Raw genomic sequence first — 15,840 nt, 5'->3', positions numbered from 1 at the left:
AGGGAAGCAATGGCTCCCTTTTGGAATGCTTTATATACAAAGCCTATTTTTTTTTTTAAGTTTATTTATTTATTTGGTTGGGGGGGGGGGGGAGGGCAGAGAGAGGTAGAGAGAGAATCCCAAGCAGGGCTCTGTACTGTCAGTACAGAGCCCAACCTGGGGCTCGAACCCACAAACCATGAGATCATGACCTGAACTGAAACCAAGAGTCGGTTGTTTAACCAACTGAGCCCCCAGGTGCCCCTAGATCATCCACTTCTGCTCGAGTATCATACCTCCTTTAACCCTTCCCCCAGGCACGTCCTTCATTCTCTTACAAACCTCTTCCAGGAAATTCTCTACCTTACTTTTGGCACTTTATCACTTCTTAAGGAGCTTGGTATCTTTTATACTGTGGTCTTAGATTGCCGTAACTCTAAATGCATCTTTGACTTGCAGTTTGGCCAGTTGGTAAGTTTCCTGATAGACTGAATTCCTTACAGCCATCATCAATCTTTTCTTTCCTGGTCTAGTAACAACGCACTTCTTCTACTTGGTCCCTTTATGTCCATCCCTCTCTCTCTGTCCTTCCAAACTCACATGTGTGCTAGGATATTTTGCACTCCTGCACTTTTGTTCAAGTCGTTTCCTGTGCTTGGGACTCTCCTCCCCTTTCATCCAACTCATCCCTCCAGACCCCTGCTGAAGCTTCCTCCGATACCCCAGGCTGAGCTGAGTAACGTCCTCTCTACTGCCATCATTCCTGTTACAACCTCTGTCATTGCACTTAGCACATTATACTGAAATCACCTCCTACATGCCTGTCTCTTCTGATGGGCTTCTCCACAAGCTCCAAGGATAAATGATGTGTCTTGCGCACCTCTGTGCTCACAGGACGAAACACAATGCCTGTCACATAGGAAGCACTTGATAAATGTGTGTTGACCTAAACTTAATACATTTTTGCTGAATGATTGAATGACATTGAGGCGGCAAATCCATGAGCTGCCATTTTTCTCCCCTGGACACATATTTATCTCCTTCTTCCCCTGCCAAAACCCCAACGATTGCTTCACTATGCCGGATAATCTTTCTGTCAGGTCTCTGACACACAAAACACATGTAATCGTTCCATTATGAGGGCTGGCACTAAGTTTAAGCTGAGTGTACAGATTTATTAGATCTTGTACCAGGAAACTAGTGAGGCAGAGAGTTTAGGGGGATTTCCAAAGGGGATGTAAACTGTTCATGAGCCCTTGTACTTCGAGGCAATTCTATGTTCCTGTGGGGGCCTCAACTGTCCTTGCAGATTGTGTTTCTCCATCTTCCTTTGCAAAATGCAGGCAGGCTACTGCTGTACACTGATGTGTAGAAGAAAGGAAGGGCCAAGGGCAACGAGCAACCTGCACACTCAATACTTGCCATAGCCACACATAGTAACTGGAATGTCCCCATTACTGGCTCATTGTTCCTGTGCAAAGACAAGTTGCACACAGTTTAGCCATCTGGTCACTCCAAGTGCATTTTGCACACTGGCTAGTTTGCTATGCTGATATGATTGTGAGTTCCTACTCTTGGAAAGGAAAGGTACTGGGTGCAGATGGCAGGAATGCCTAGCAGGGGTTCTAACGGTCCCCAAGTGTTTGCTGTCCCTGTTGCCCTGGGAATCCAAACTTTAAGGCTCCACTTAAATCCCATCTCCTCTAAAAAGCTTCATCTACCATTTTGGCTTCTAGGACTCTCTCTTAAAGCTCTGAAGAGAAGTGGTTCCCAGTGTGGTATTCCATTGCATTATCTTAAAAAGACAGTGTAGTGCAAAGAGCCCTGGACTGGGATGTATAAAGCTCACGTACTGATTCTAGGTCCCTTCGTGATGTTGGCTAGATCCTTTCACAGCTCTGAGTTCTCCACCCCTCCCTCCTCCTCCTTCTTCTCTCTTCCTTTCCTCCTCCCCTGATCCTTTCTTCCTCCTGCTCCTCCTACTTTTCCTTCGTCTTTGTCCTCCCTTGTTTTCTTTGCCTCATCCTTCTCCTTCTCCCCTTCCTTCTCTTCCTCCTCCTCCTGCTTCTTTTCTTCTGTGATACAGAACAAAATACCCGTGCCATGCTACATTGCCAAATTTACAGGAAGGATCTTTATGACACATACGTGAAAATAGTGTGCAGAATACAGAGTGCACGAGAGCAAAACATGGCATCAGAAGGGAAGGGCGGTAGATATTTTTATTTCATGGACCCCGGCTGCCTACAGGAAGGGGGTGACAGCAGGAGGCAGGGGCTGGTTGCAAAGGGTCAAACAAATTTGGGAAGAATGAATTCCAGAGATGGAGGTCAACTTTGAGTTGAATGAGTAGTCACTGCCATAGTATTCCCCAAAGGGGCCTGAAAACAAAAGATGGGTCATTGGTATGGTGGACAACAAGGGAAACCGTTGATTCTTTCATTCATTCAGTGTATAGCTCACAAATTTCACTGAGTACCAGACACTGGAAGGCACCAGAGACATGGTGGTGAGGAAGGCATAATCCTTGTCCTTACTAAAGTTTCTAGTCGACTGGGGGAGACAGACAGCCGTGGCAAAGCAGCATGGCGGGTATTACAAAAGAGGTGCTATTGCACAAGGTGTTATTGGAGGACACAGGGTGGGCACCTAGCTTGGTCTTGGGCATTCAAGGAGGGTCTTCCTGGACAAGGTGACATCTGACTCAGGAAAGCAGACTGCAAATAAGGAATAACTACTAAGAAGCCCGAGAGCAGGGTCTGAGGCCACCACTCGCTGGACTGTCCAGAGAGAGACTTGCCGTGAAGCTGGCGAATATGAAGCATCAGGCCCCTCGTTTGTCCAGGGCTTTTCCACAGTCTTGGCAGGAGTCGAGCAATATACAATCTCATCACATGTTTTTGTATATTTTTGAAAAGCAAGATATTTAAGCGAGATTAGTTAAGATTGCTGTTTCTTTCCATTTTTACTTTCTATCAGCCACTTCCCCTCACGGACGGGTGGCTTCCTATGCCCACTTTGCCGAATGACCAGCTACTGTACCATGAAGGTGAAGACGAGAGGTGCTAACAGGATATGCGTGAGTCCAAAGGGGCCCCCGCCCGAAAGATGGAGATAGTGCAAACAAACAAACCAAACCACATAATTGGAGCTAGAAGCTAGTCTGTGGGAACTTTTTTTTCAACTTTTAACTCTTATAGGAGACACACTGACGGAGGTTTTCTTAAACCTTAAAAATTTACAGTATTACCAATAGCAAGCTATAAAACTAAAATAAAGTTGCCTAAACTGTAAATGGTATAAAGTAAATTTTGGTCCATCATGTTAGAAGAAAGACTATGTTATCTTTTTATTCTCTATCAAAATTTTTCTTATATGAAAAAGTCATCAAAGAGTACGTAGCCAAAAATGTTGGGATAATCCACTATGCAGATGTATCAGGCAATTATTAAAAATTGTTATTTTTCTGGATTTTGTGATCCATGTTGTATTTGTCAGGTTTTTTTTTATAATTTTTTAAAGGTTTCTTTATTTTTGAGAGGGAAACAGAGCATAAGCGGGGGAGGGGAGGAGAGAGAGGAAGACATAGACTCTGACGCAGGCTCCAGGCTCAGAGCCTGATGCAAGGCTTGAACTCAAATGGTGAGATCGTGACCTGAACCGAAGTCGGATGCTTAACCAACTGAGCCACCCAGGCGCCCTGGTATTTGTCAGTTTTTCAAAAACATGTAATTTTTGTTTCTTTTTTCTTATTCCAAATAAATATCACTTTCATATCTAATTTTGTTTTTGTAATTTTGAATTCTTTTTCTTTTTCTTTTTTTTTAAGAGGGCTTCCCAAATCAGACAAGCTTCAGGCTTTTCCAAACCTAGATTTACCCCGGTTGACCAAGTAAGTTCTTTGAACTGGTGGGACTCATCTCTTCTGTAACTGACAGTTTCTCCATAAATCCTAGTACTTCTGGCTTGCTGTGCAAACTCAGTGCCTGCGGCATGTAATGTGTCTCTCCTGGATGCTGTGTCCCACTGTCTGAGAGCCACTGGCTCCCTAACCCCAGAAGTGAGCTTTTAAGGGCCTGAGGAACCCAAGGTCCCCAGGAAGGATGCTGTCAGCTGGGAGGATTTGTCGGTGAAGACGAGAGTCTGCTAGGGTGTTGGGAGGCCAGGAGAACTTGGTGGTGTGTGCACCCCCACAACACTGCCCTTCAATAAGGTTTTGGGAAAGCGAGGTAGGGAATGTAAGGGGAGGCCTGCACTAGAATGGGACATACGCGGCCTCAAAGGGGTGGGAGAAACAGGAGCGGTGCTTTTCAAAGTCAGGCAGAGGACTTCATTGCAGAGCCTCCAGCCGCTTTCACGTGGTGGAGAAAACGAGGGAGGTCCGAACAGCACTTGGTGAGGCTGCAGATGGCAGCTGACCCAAGCCCCCAGGAATGGTCACATTCTTTACACAATGACAATTGGAGACAGCAAGGGCTTAGGGAAGAATGAGGGAACTATCAGACAGAGCTGGGAAGGCTGGAAAAGCTGGAAAAACTGGAAAGGCTCGGTCCACACTGGAATTGGTTGCCTAATTGCAATGAGAGATATTCTTCTGTCCCTCTAATTTTCTTTCTCTTTGGGCAGCTGCCTAAAATGTGCTTTGTATATTGATAAACTAAAGGATAAGACCCCTGTGTTAGGGTTCTGCAGAGGCAAAGAACCAATAGAAGATACGCACACATATACATAAATACATGTATGTATTATGCATATGTAGGTTTGTGTATATGTAGTTTCAGGATAAGGAATTGGCTCGTATGATTATGGAGGCTGAGAAGTCCCAAGATCTGTAGTTGGTGAGCTGGAGACCCAGGAGCTGATGTTTAGTTTCAGTCTGAGGCCAAAGGCCAGAGAACCAGGGCAACACACAGATGGTCTACATTCCGACCTGAAAGCTGGCAAGCTGCAGACTCAAGAAGAGCCAGTGTTTCAGCTCAAGTCCAAAGGCTGGAGAAGCCCACCCAGTGTCCCAGCTTAGTCAGGCAGGAGGCGGGGGGGGGGGGGGGGGGGGGGGGGAGGGGTTCCTTTTACTCAACCTTTCTGTTCTGTTCAGCTCTTCAACTGACCAGCTGAGACCCACCCACATTGGGCAGGGCAATCTGCTTTACCTAGCCTAAGAATTCAAATTTTAATCTCATTCAGAAACATCCTCACAGATATACCCACAATAATGTTTGACCAAATATCTGGGCACCCTGTGGCCAGTCAAGTTGACACATAAAATTAACCATCATAACTTCCTGCTTAATTTGTCTTATTTCCTGGAAAATGTTAATAGTTGGAAGAAAATGAGGGAAGTTGCAAAGCTGGCCTTTTAGGGCCTGGAGAAATAAGTGTTATCCCCCTTCACCCTTTTGCAGGGGCATGGTTTACTTCTGGGGATGTTACGTAGCCCAAACATACTTTTAACTGTTTCTTGATTTCTTCTTATTTTCCTAATTGGACTTAAAGTTCTCTGAGGGCGGAGGACTTTCCCCTTCCCCCCAGACACACACCAGGCACCCAAAGCTGACCTTACTAACAGCTGTTTAATTTACAAAGTGCCAAGGTGTCAGGTGGCATTGTTCCCTGAAACATTTGTTGTGCTTTTTAAGGAGGAATAGTCTCCTTCTTCTAGAACAGTCTAGAATTATATTCTATAGAGGATGTATAAAATATGTAAAGACCCTAAAACAGCTAATTTCTACAGTAAGGAATAAAATTAATCAAATCTACAAGTCCATTGCAAAAATAATCATTCTTTGTTTAAGTGTGGTCTTGTGTCTCATTATAGGGAATACAAAGCACTGTTATCTAAGCCTGGATCCCTACACTGTGAGGAGAAATTCAAACAAGCTCATAAGAAATCCAAGCATATGAGGCACCTGGATGGCTTAATCAATTAAGCATCCAACTTCGGCTCAGGTCATGATCTGGCAGTTCGTGAGTTTGAGCCCCGCATTGGGCTTGCTGCTGTCAGCTCAGAGCCCACTTCTGTCCCTCTCTCTGCCCCTCTCCTACTCATTCTGTCTCATAAATAAATAAACATTAAAAAAAGTTTTTAAATGTACTCTATCAATATTATCAGTATTACTAAATCATATCTTATTATTATCAGTAAAAAGTTGAATAGTTATGTTTAAATTAAAAAAAAAATTTTAATGTTCATTTATTATTGAGAGACAGAGAGGGACAGAGCATGAGTGAGGGAGGGGCAGAGAGGGGGAGACACAGAATTGGACGCAGGCTCCAGGCTCTGAGCTGTCAGCACAGAGCCCGACGCGGGGCTCGAACTCACAGACCGCGAGATCATGACCTGAGCCTAAGTCAGACGCTTAACTGATCGAGCCACCCAGGTGCCCCAAGTTATGTTTAAATTTAGAACGGAGTCCACACACACACAAAAGAAATCCAAATACATAATATGTGGGATAAGTATTAACTATTTTAACAAAGGAATAAGAGTTTAACTTAAATAGGTGATTACACTTGGTTACAAAAATCTAAACAAACCCTATGTTAATAATTTTATGTTTTTCCTGTCAAAAAAGCTTTAGTTATATAGATACATGAAATATCATATTTCATGTTGAAATATTTGTTTGAAATATCATTTGTTGAAATATCATATCTTAAAAATTTTTAAATCTTGTTGTTGATGCATTTATATATTAAAATCCCCATTCATAACAAGGAAATTGAGATCAGACTTCTATCCCATTTCTTCCAGATTTTATAAATCCAAAAAAATAAAATATTGAAGCCACACTAGAGGTGACTCTGCTCAATGTTTAGCGGAAGAAAAGTTATTTGGGAAAATTAAGTTGAGGGCCACAGAATGAAAAAAGTTACCAATTCAAATCCTTATGTTTGTGTTTAAAAAAGAAGATCAAATATTTTGGATTCTATGTGATGCAGAAGTCTCAGAGTGGCTAAGTGCCTCCAAGATCACATGTAGGCACTAAAATTTTATTTTATTTTATTTATTTTTTTTATTTATTTATTTATTTATTTATTTATTTATTTATTTATACAATTTATTGTCAAATTGGCTAACATACAGTGTATACACTGTGCTCTGCATTTCGGGGGTAAGTTCCTGTGATTCACTGCTTATAAGCACTAAAGGAAATTATGTGGAAATTCTTCTTGGCTACCAAGGAATGATCTCTGTCCAGCACAGGTAGACACTTAGAACTTGGGATCCTGCGGCATAAACATCATGTTCTGACCCCCTTCTGTGAGCTCCCTCATGTCTATATTGTGCCATGGGACCAACAGAAGTAGATGCATGGGAAAGAATGGGATTCTGGTCCCAAATGGCCCAGGTCAGGAAGTACCCTTCTCTTCTGACTTGGGCTATTCCTCGACATCAGCCCTGATTTGCTCTCCTGCATTCCTGGCCTCACTCTCTGTTGGCTGCACTCTGTCCGCTCAGAGCGGGCCTTGGTGAGTCCCACCTGAGGGTAGCCTGCATATGCCCTCTTCTTGCTGGTCTGCTCTCACGGGCTCTAACGAACTCAGCAGCAGCTCCTCCTCTTAGCCTCCTAGCCCTTCCTATGGGTGCTGTGCCTGCCTCTAAGATGGGAAGCTGGAGGACTGTTTGTCAAGAAAAAGCCGAATTATAGGCCTTCATTGTTTCCCTGTTTTTCCCACCTAATGGCATGGATACTGGCCCCACAGCAGCCAGAGACTGCCCAAGTCAGAGCACTTGGGCACTTCCTGGCCACTCCCTGATGTGGCCGAGCTGGTGGCACAGGAAAACAAAAAGGAGTAAGGGAAATAGCCACTCTACAAGGCTCCCTGTGGATGGCTGCCCTGCGGCTCGCTCACCTCCAAAGGGTTTTGCTTAATGGAAAAGCTCAGAACATCAGGTTTTGACAGGACCCTTGAGATTTTATTAACACCCGAATTTTATGGTTTGGAATACTAAAACTAAGAGAGAGATACTTTCTAGAGTTAGGATGTTAGAGACTGGCTGAGCAGGCCCTGCAAGCCTGGTCTGGGTGACTCCCGGCCCAGTGCTCTCTCTACTCTATCAGGCCACACCCTCAAAGAATTATTGCCTGAAGAACATCATCAAACCAACTTTGAACACTCACAATGAGCAAGGTACTGGCTAAAATGTCCCTTTGTCCAAGGACTTGAGAACTGTTTTGCGGTCTCCCCACTCAGCGATTCACTCTGATGCACGCTCTGTTTTCCAACAGACGGAGAAATAGGTGACTGATGTCCCACGCTGGGGAAGCACCTGGGGGTATCGCTTATGCAACACCGAAGTCAACAGAAGCCTCCAGCCTACTTTGCATCTCCTCCCCTTTCAAATAACTTATGTGTATTTCTAATGCGTGAAATGGTTAACTCGGTAGAGGAGAGTCAGAGACGGTACCTAATCCCAGCTTGATGCAATTACTTTAACATGAATTTAAAATAAAATTAAACTTAACAGTTTAAACTGATGTTTGAGGGTTTTAAAAAGATTTAGTTTCCTTTGGAACCACTGTGTTATTTGATCCAGTACAATCTTTTTGAGCTCCATGCATAACATCTTTACCCAAGTACCATTACTACTAGATTATGCCCATAGGTTGAGTTACAAATGTCTAAAAATCTTAAAATTATTAAGCTCAGATTAGAGCGTTCAAAGACTATGGTGTTATTTTAGTCTCCTGCCATATCCTCCATTTACTATAAACTTGTTATATTGGCATTCAAATAAAATGTCATAAAGCAAGTATGTAAGGAGGTGTTTGGGGTTTGTTTCAGGCTTCTGCGAGCCAAGTTTGCATGGCAACCAGGATGTATAACAGAAACACTCAAATAGTCTTTGTAAAAAAAAATGCTGAGCAGAGCTCAGGCGTGGGACAACTTCTAAGTTGGGGCACACCATCAAAGCTGGTCAGAGCAATGGCGGGGTCTAGATAGGGACAGCATGTCACCCGATATTGTCTCAACAGTACACCGAGGCCCCTCTGAGCAGTTGCCAAGGGCTAAGGTATCAGAGGCCAAGCCCCTAGAGATACAGCTTCATGGAATTTGCAGATGTTACAAGTTGGAAGGGCCCTTCAACGCCATTTAACCAAACCCCTTGTTTTATAGGTGAGGAGATGGAGACCCAGAGCTATGATTTGTCTGCAGTCTCAGAGGTCTTCTGTATATCCATCGCAGAAGCAACATGAGTATGCTCACACCCATGTTCTCTCATTTAGTGAATTCTTTTTTGTTTTCCCAACTGAACATAAATTGCAACTGTTCTGAATTAGGATAAAAAAAAAAGGAAGGGAAAAGGCAACAGGCTTCCATTTGGAAGCCTAAACAGTACTCATAGGGAGTCTTTCTGGGCTTCCCAGATCAATCTGCCTGGTAGATCTTTCCCTAGAAGACTCAACTCATGAAATCGGATGGACGGTACTTTGTTTCCACGACAGAGAAGGCATTTGTCAAGTTGAGTTAACCCACCTGCTACCATGAGGAAGGGAGAATCCCTCCTTCCTGAAACCCACATGCAGGGGGCAAGAGGGGTAACCTGGAATGAGGCTGCCCACAGAAGCGTGAGGTGGGGTCCATGAACTGGGAACTTAGAAAAAGCTTCAATCTATCAGTAACCACCAAAGAGGACGAAGCTTATGCGGACAGTATGAGAATTGACTATCGATTTCCAAATCTTCTGATAGCCCTATGGTTTCTTCACCCAGCATGCCTAAGAGACGGACCAACTGAGGCCAATGGCAAATACCACACTAACCTGTAAGCACCTCTGAGGCCACAAACTGGAACGGGAAGAGAAGCAAGAACATGGATGTTTGGCACTGCTGGGAAAGGATACTTCATTGTACAAGAATCTATTGCATAAAACATTAAAAAGAAACCCACGTTTACACCTTCTCAAATTAAAAATCATTAAAAGTTTCCCCTATCCTTGTTTTTTTTTAATTCAAAACTAATATTCTGCAATGCCATACCCTCCCCCAATTTCCCTAAAAGGCAAACTAGCAGAAATTCCTCTAGTTTCAAAGATTTATGTATTTACACATATGTACAAAAATGGGCTCCTAGTATATATCTTTCTCTGGATTTATTTTAGCCCCTTTTGTCGCTATAATTCCAAGAAAATCTCTATTTCTTGGGGCGCCTGGGTGGCTCAGTCAGTTGAGCGTTCGACTTCAGCTCAGGTCATGATCTGGTGGTTTGTGAGTTCGACCCGTGTGTCAGGCTCTGTGCTGACAGCCCGGAGCCTGAAGCCTGCTTTGGGTTCTGTGTCTTCCTCTCTTTGCCCCTCCTCTACTGGCACGTGCTCTCTCTCTCTCTCAAAATAAATAAACATTAAAAAAAAAAGAAAAGAAAAATCTCTATTTCACTAGCTTTATGTTTTCACATGAAACAATGTTCATGACAGTAATCTGGGGGCCCTCTGCACAGTCCTGAACTCAACCCTTCCCACCGTCAAGAGGTGAGTTATCTGATTAGTGAGTTTGAAAGATAAAATATTGTTGATATCTCTCTATTTGGGGGTCAGTTTCTGCAGGGTGCAAGCAATCAGCTCACCTTCCACCATGTGGCAGAGGGTGGCCCTTTGGCAAAGAAGGCCCACGATTATGAACTATGCCAGCAAACTACACAAGACTGTGTAGTTTAGATAAAAGTGCTAGGGAGATCAATCAGACCAGTGAACAAAACCACATTCCTCCAATCAGTTATATTAGTGATATATAAGAGATACATTAGATAAAGAGCTTGGGGATTTTTTCAGCCCTACAAACACTAATACTGAGGAAAGTGGAAAGAGGTTGTGCAAAAAAAACCCCATGAGTATGGTTAAACCAGATCCTCAGGGAATTAAAACAACAGCCATAGAAAGGAGAGACTGGTGGCCACTGAAATAATAAGACACAAGTTTCCAGAGTCCACATGATTTTGTTTGGTGCAGCTAAAAGCCCGAATTTAAAAAAAATAATAATAAATAAAACAGGTTCTGGGGCTTGCATTCTGGTAATCCTTACTTGAAGTGAAGTGGGATAGGAAGGCAAGGACACCTAAATATCTATCTAGAGTAGGTTTTCCAGAGAAAATACAGGACACCTAATTAAATGGGAGTTTCAGAGAAACAAGAAATAATTTTTAGTGTAGTCCAAATATTATATGGGATGTACTAAAAATTATTTCTTGTTTCTCTGAAACTCCCATTTAACTAGGTTCTTAATTTTTTGATGTCTTTATTGAGTAATAATTCATATACAAGAATTCACCCAGTTAAAGTATACTATTTAATAGTTTCTAATATATTTGCAGAGCTGTGCAACGATCACCACAACTTCTGTTTAGAACATTTTCATCGCTGGAAGGTAAGCGAGGACCCATTCACATGCTCACCCTCAGCCTTAGGCAAACAGGAATCTACATTCTGTAATCACTCGTCCACCTGGACATTTCCTGTAATCGAGTCACACGATCTGTGGTGCAGCCTGTATTTTTATTTTGTAAATCTGACAGCCCTAGCCTAAGCCAATTGTCTAGAGCAATGAAGAGTAATGGCAACCGGAGAAAATACAAAGGGAAGAGAAATAGGCTGCAGCAGGTAGGGAAGGCAGCACGCTGAGAACCAGGAGGACCTGGTCCTCCTCACATGATGGACCCTTATCGCAGGCGCCCAAATCTGAGTGCAGCCAGTCTCTGAGCCCGTTTAAGGAGGAAGTTTTTTTCCTAAAGGAAACCCACAGCAGCTGTAGGGAAGCCAGCCGCAGAATGAGACTGGCTGCCAGGCAGTCTAGAACAACACCCGTGCACATTGCTGAACCGCTTGAAAGTGGGGTCTCCTTATCTCCACGTGCAGGTGCTAGGGGACATCCCCCCCCTCCCCCGCGGGCCCTGCACCACAGGTGCTGTCACCAGGACCCCTGCCACCTCTGCCTCTGGAAGCCCCAGGCACCACGCTCCGCTATCCTGCCAGAACAGGAAAAGAGAGCCCACGTGGAGTGTCCTCTTCCCCAGCATGCAAAAAGTGTGGCAAAAGCACAGATTTCACTCCGAGGTCCTTCTTCAATTCTTGCTGCCTGGGGTGGTGCCTATAAATGGCAGGCACTGGAGTCATATTACATTGCCTTGGCTGCTTAAAGATTAAAACAATTAATTCCTGGGGAACCTGGGTGGCTCAGTTGGTTAAGCCTCTGACTTTGGCTCAGGTCATGATCTCATGGTTCCTGAGTTTGAGCTGTGCTGACAGCTCAGAGCCTGGAGCCTGCTCCGATTCTGTCTCCTTCTCTCTGTGCCCCCACATGCCCCTGTTCATGCTCCCATTCTCTCTCTTTCTCTCTCAAAAATAAATAAATAAATAATAAGCAAGCAAACAAACAAACAAACACAATTAAGTCCTAGTTCCCACAGGGAGACAGGACCCATAATGTGTTAAAACTACAGGACAGGCTTTCAAAAGATTCAGGGCCACCCTAAGTACAACATATTTGCCATTTCTTTTCCCTGGCTTGCTTGGGACAATGTAGAAATGGCTGCTGGCATCAGAAAGGAGAAGCTGGGTAAGGGAATGACACCACGTAACTTCCTGACTGAAGCAGAGGATCCAGGGTCTTTTGACCGAACAGAGAAAGTACCTGCAACCCAAGAATACTGGGTGGGACATTTATGATGCCTGCAGCTCAGAGACACTCTTATCTTTGGAATCTCCCCTCCAGGATAACAAACGTGCTAAAATTCACCCGCATCCCCCATTAAACACAAATTTTGCCCATACATTCTTTTGGGAAATTCTTTCACCTTTTTGCTTTTAGAACTATTTTTGTTTCAAGTACTTTATTCCATTTAAAAATTGTAATGACTGATTCATAATTATCATGCAAGCTCAAGAATCCTTACAAAATGAGAAAGTTGAGCGTGCAGTTCCCTTCAAGTATAGTGAACTTTCTTTTCTTTTCTTTTCTTTTCTTTTCTTTTCTTTTCTTTTCTTTTCTTTTTTCTTTTTACTAATATCAAACTTAACAGTGAAAACATTTGGCATAATGTGACATTTTAATGACATCCATTAACAAATCCTTGTTTCTGATCTTTCAGTTTTCTGTTTGTCTTTTGGATAGAAGTAATAATTCCCTGTTTCCACCCTTTACAAGGATCACTGACTGAGAAGCTTAATGGATAAAACAATGCCGTGAGGCTGTTTCTATACAAAATTATCTGTGGGATTTGGTGGGAAACATGGCTTCACAAAACCCAAGGTGACAGGATAGAATCCAACTGCAAACCAAGGCCACACGTAATGCTGGCTGAGGGTTTTCTCAAACTGCTGACCCCTCTTCTCCCTTCTCTGGTCTTTAGGTTACAGAAAAACCCATCTGAACTTCACCTTTCGAGGGAAAGACAATTCTCAGACAGGACTTGAAAAGAATTTACCCACATTAGGGGCACCTGGGTGGCTCAGTCAGCTGAGTGTCCAACTTCCCTCAGGTCATGATCTCGCTGTTGATGAATTCGAGCCCTGTATTGGGCTCTGTGCTGACAGCTTAGAGCCTGGACCCTGCTTGGGATTCTGTGTCTCCCTCTCTCTCTGCCCCTCCCCCATTCATGCTCTGTCTCTGTCTCAAAACTAAAAAAACACTAAAAAAAAAAAAAAAAAAAAGAATTTACCCACATTGTATCAATACAAAGAAAAGAATGCTAGACAGAGCTGCTCCCCTTAGGCATGAAAAAGGCCAGGGAGAGCTTGAAAATATGTTACGAAAAGAGAAGATGATGAGGTTGATGATAATATGAGAGACAAAGGGGCACCACATGCCAAAGACAGACGAAGGATCTAATCCAGATGACTTCAGAGATGAGATAGATGTTCAAACAAAAATAAAATGAAAAGGGAGTTTTTAGAGTCAAGAAAACAAACCAACGACCAAACACCACTTAACACTAATTAATTATATTTTCTATATCAAAGATATATAGACACATATGTAGATAAAAATATAGAGATATATATCTGTGATATGTATTTCCTGTGATATAGGATTTATTTTGATTTCTGTGACATAGAAAATACAATTAATTAGATTTAATTAGGTTAACAGGGGCACCTGGGTGGCTCAGTTGCATGATCTCATGGTTTGTGAGTTCAAGGCCCACATCAGGCTCTGTGCTGACAGCATGGAGCCTGCCCATGATCCTCTCTCCCTCTCTCTCTCTCTGCCCCCCACATGCCACCATCAAAATAAATAAATAAACTTAAAAAAAAAAGAAATATGTCGTGACAGAGGTGACTACTTCAAAGTGAATTTCTGATATGTAGGAAGAATTTAAAATAATCCCAGAGAATATGGAGGGAGAGAATATTACAACTTAAAGCAATCAGAAAAGGGGAGATGCAACCTAAACTAAGGGTGACTGGAGTCTCTGAAATGGAGAATACTGTAAGTAAAACAATATACACTGGGGCACCTGGATGGCTCAGTCGGTTAAGCGTCTGACTTGGGCTCAGGTCATGATCTCATGGCCCATGGGTTTGATCCCCACATCGGGCTCTGTGCTGACAGCTCAGAGCCTGGAGTCTGTATCAGATTCTGTGTCTCCTCCTCTTTCTACCCCTCCCCTGCTCACGCTCTCTTTCTGTCTCTCAATAGTAAATAAACGTTAAAAAAAATTTTTTTAAATAAACATTAAAAAACATTTAAAAAATTAAAAAAACCCACAAAACAAAACAAAAAAACCCAATATATACTGAAGTCCTAATAAAGAAAACATTCAAGGGATTAAGGAACTACTGAGTCTATTGATTGACAGTCACACTATTTGCAAAGAAAAACAGAACTGAATTTATGCCACAGTCAGCTTAGGTAATGGATTTCAAGGAAGCATTAAAAACTAAAAACATAAGATGACAGAATTAAGACAAAATATGTATATGTATGTATATAATATTAGTTATACTAACACATGTAAATATAACAAACTGATCTAGTAAACGTTTCATGGATTGTGTCACAAAAACTAAATCCAAACATATGGCATATGAGAAGCTTCATAAAACAGATAACAGGAATCTCAAAAGTAACAGAAGAAACAAAAGAACCTCATAGAAACCCTACACCCAAGTTATAGAGGAATCCACCTATGTTTTTTGTCTATACTTGTAAAGTTTCTTTTTTATTTACACTTACATTTTTTATTCTTTTGGAACTTGCTCCTGTGTATATTGTAAGAAATGGATCTAGTTTTATCTTTTTACAAATGACTGTCCAGTTTCCCCCAACATAATGATATAAAAAGCTTATCTTTGCCCCAGTGATCCCGGGAACCACCATTATCATACCTGGTTTCACTTGTTTCTGGACTTCCTATTCTTGCCACAGGTTTTTCTGTCTATTTCCACACCTAACTATTGCAGTTTTAAGTATCAGGTTTTGGGATATGTTTAGCTATCTGGAGGGCTAGTCCCTTCTCATGACCCTTTCTTTTCAGTGCTTTCCTACTTATTCCTACAGGCCTAGTTTTCCACACAAACTTTGGTAATCACCTTGTCCAGTTCTAAGGAAGCCTTATTGTGATTAAATCAATTTTACAAATTAATTTATACAGAACTGACATCTTGATGATGTTGAGATGTCCAAGCAAAAACAAGCAGTACCTTTCCATTTATTCAAGTCTACTTTTGTATCGTTCAAGAATGAGTATAGTTTTTTTTTTCCCATACAGGATTTGAACACTTCTTCCTAAATTTATTCCTAAAGTATTTCATTTTCCATTGCTATGATAAATAGGTTTTCTCTTTCATTACATCTTCTAGATTGTTATTATTTGCACATGTGAAATTTATTGATTTCTGTACATAACAAAGCATCTCAGAACACA

The 15,840-nt window shown here is 42.3% G+C and overlaps 1 long non-coding RNA gene across 1 annotated transcript in view; it reads right to left on the bottom strand.

Moving 5' to 3' along the window:
* Positions 1-2,183: 2,183 nt before the first annotated feature.
* The window catches only part of LOC109268098 (uncharacterized), a 58,759-nt gene continuing 45,102 nt past the window's right edge, over positions 2,184-15,840 (bottom strand). The window contains exon 3 of the long non-coding RNA XR_002080468.2: positions 2,184-2,360. This is a non-coding gene — a long non-coding RNA (uncharacterized LOC109268098). The remainder of the gene's footprint in view (positions 2,361-15,840) is intronic.

The sequence above is a fragment of the Panthera pardus genome, unplaced genomic scaffold (genome assembly GCF_024362965.1).
Source record: "Panthera pardus isolate Hobbes unplaced genomic scaffold, ASM2436296v1 HiC_scaffold_26, whole genome shotgun sequence".
NCBI classification, from domain to species: Eukaryota; Metazoa; Chordata; class Mammalia; order Carnivora; family Felidae; genus Panthera; species Panthera pardus.
Note: the sequence above shows the minus strand (reverse complement) of the source record. Positions and strands in the feature narration are given on the sequence as shown.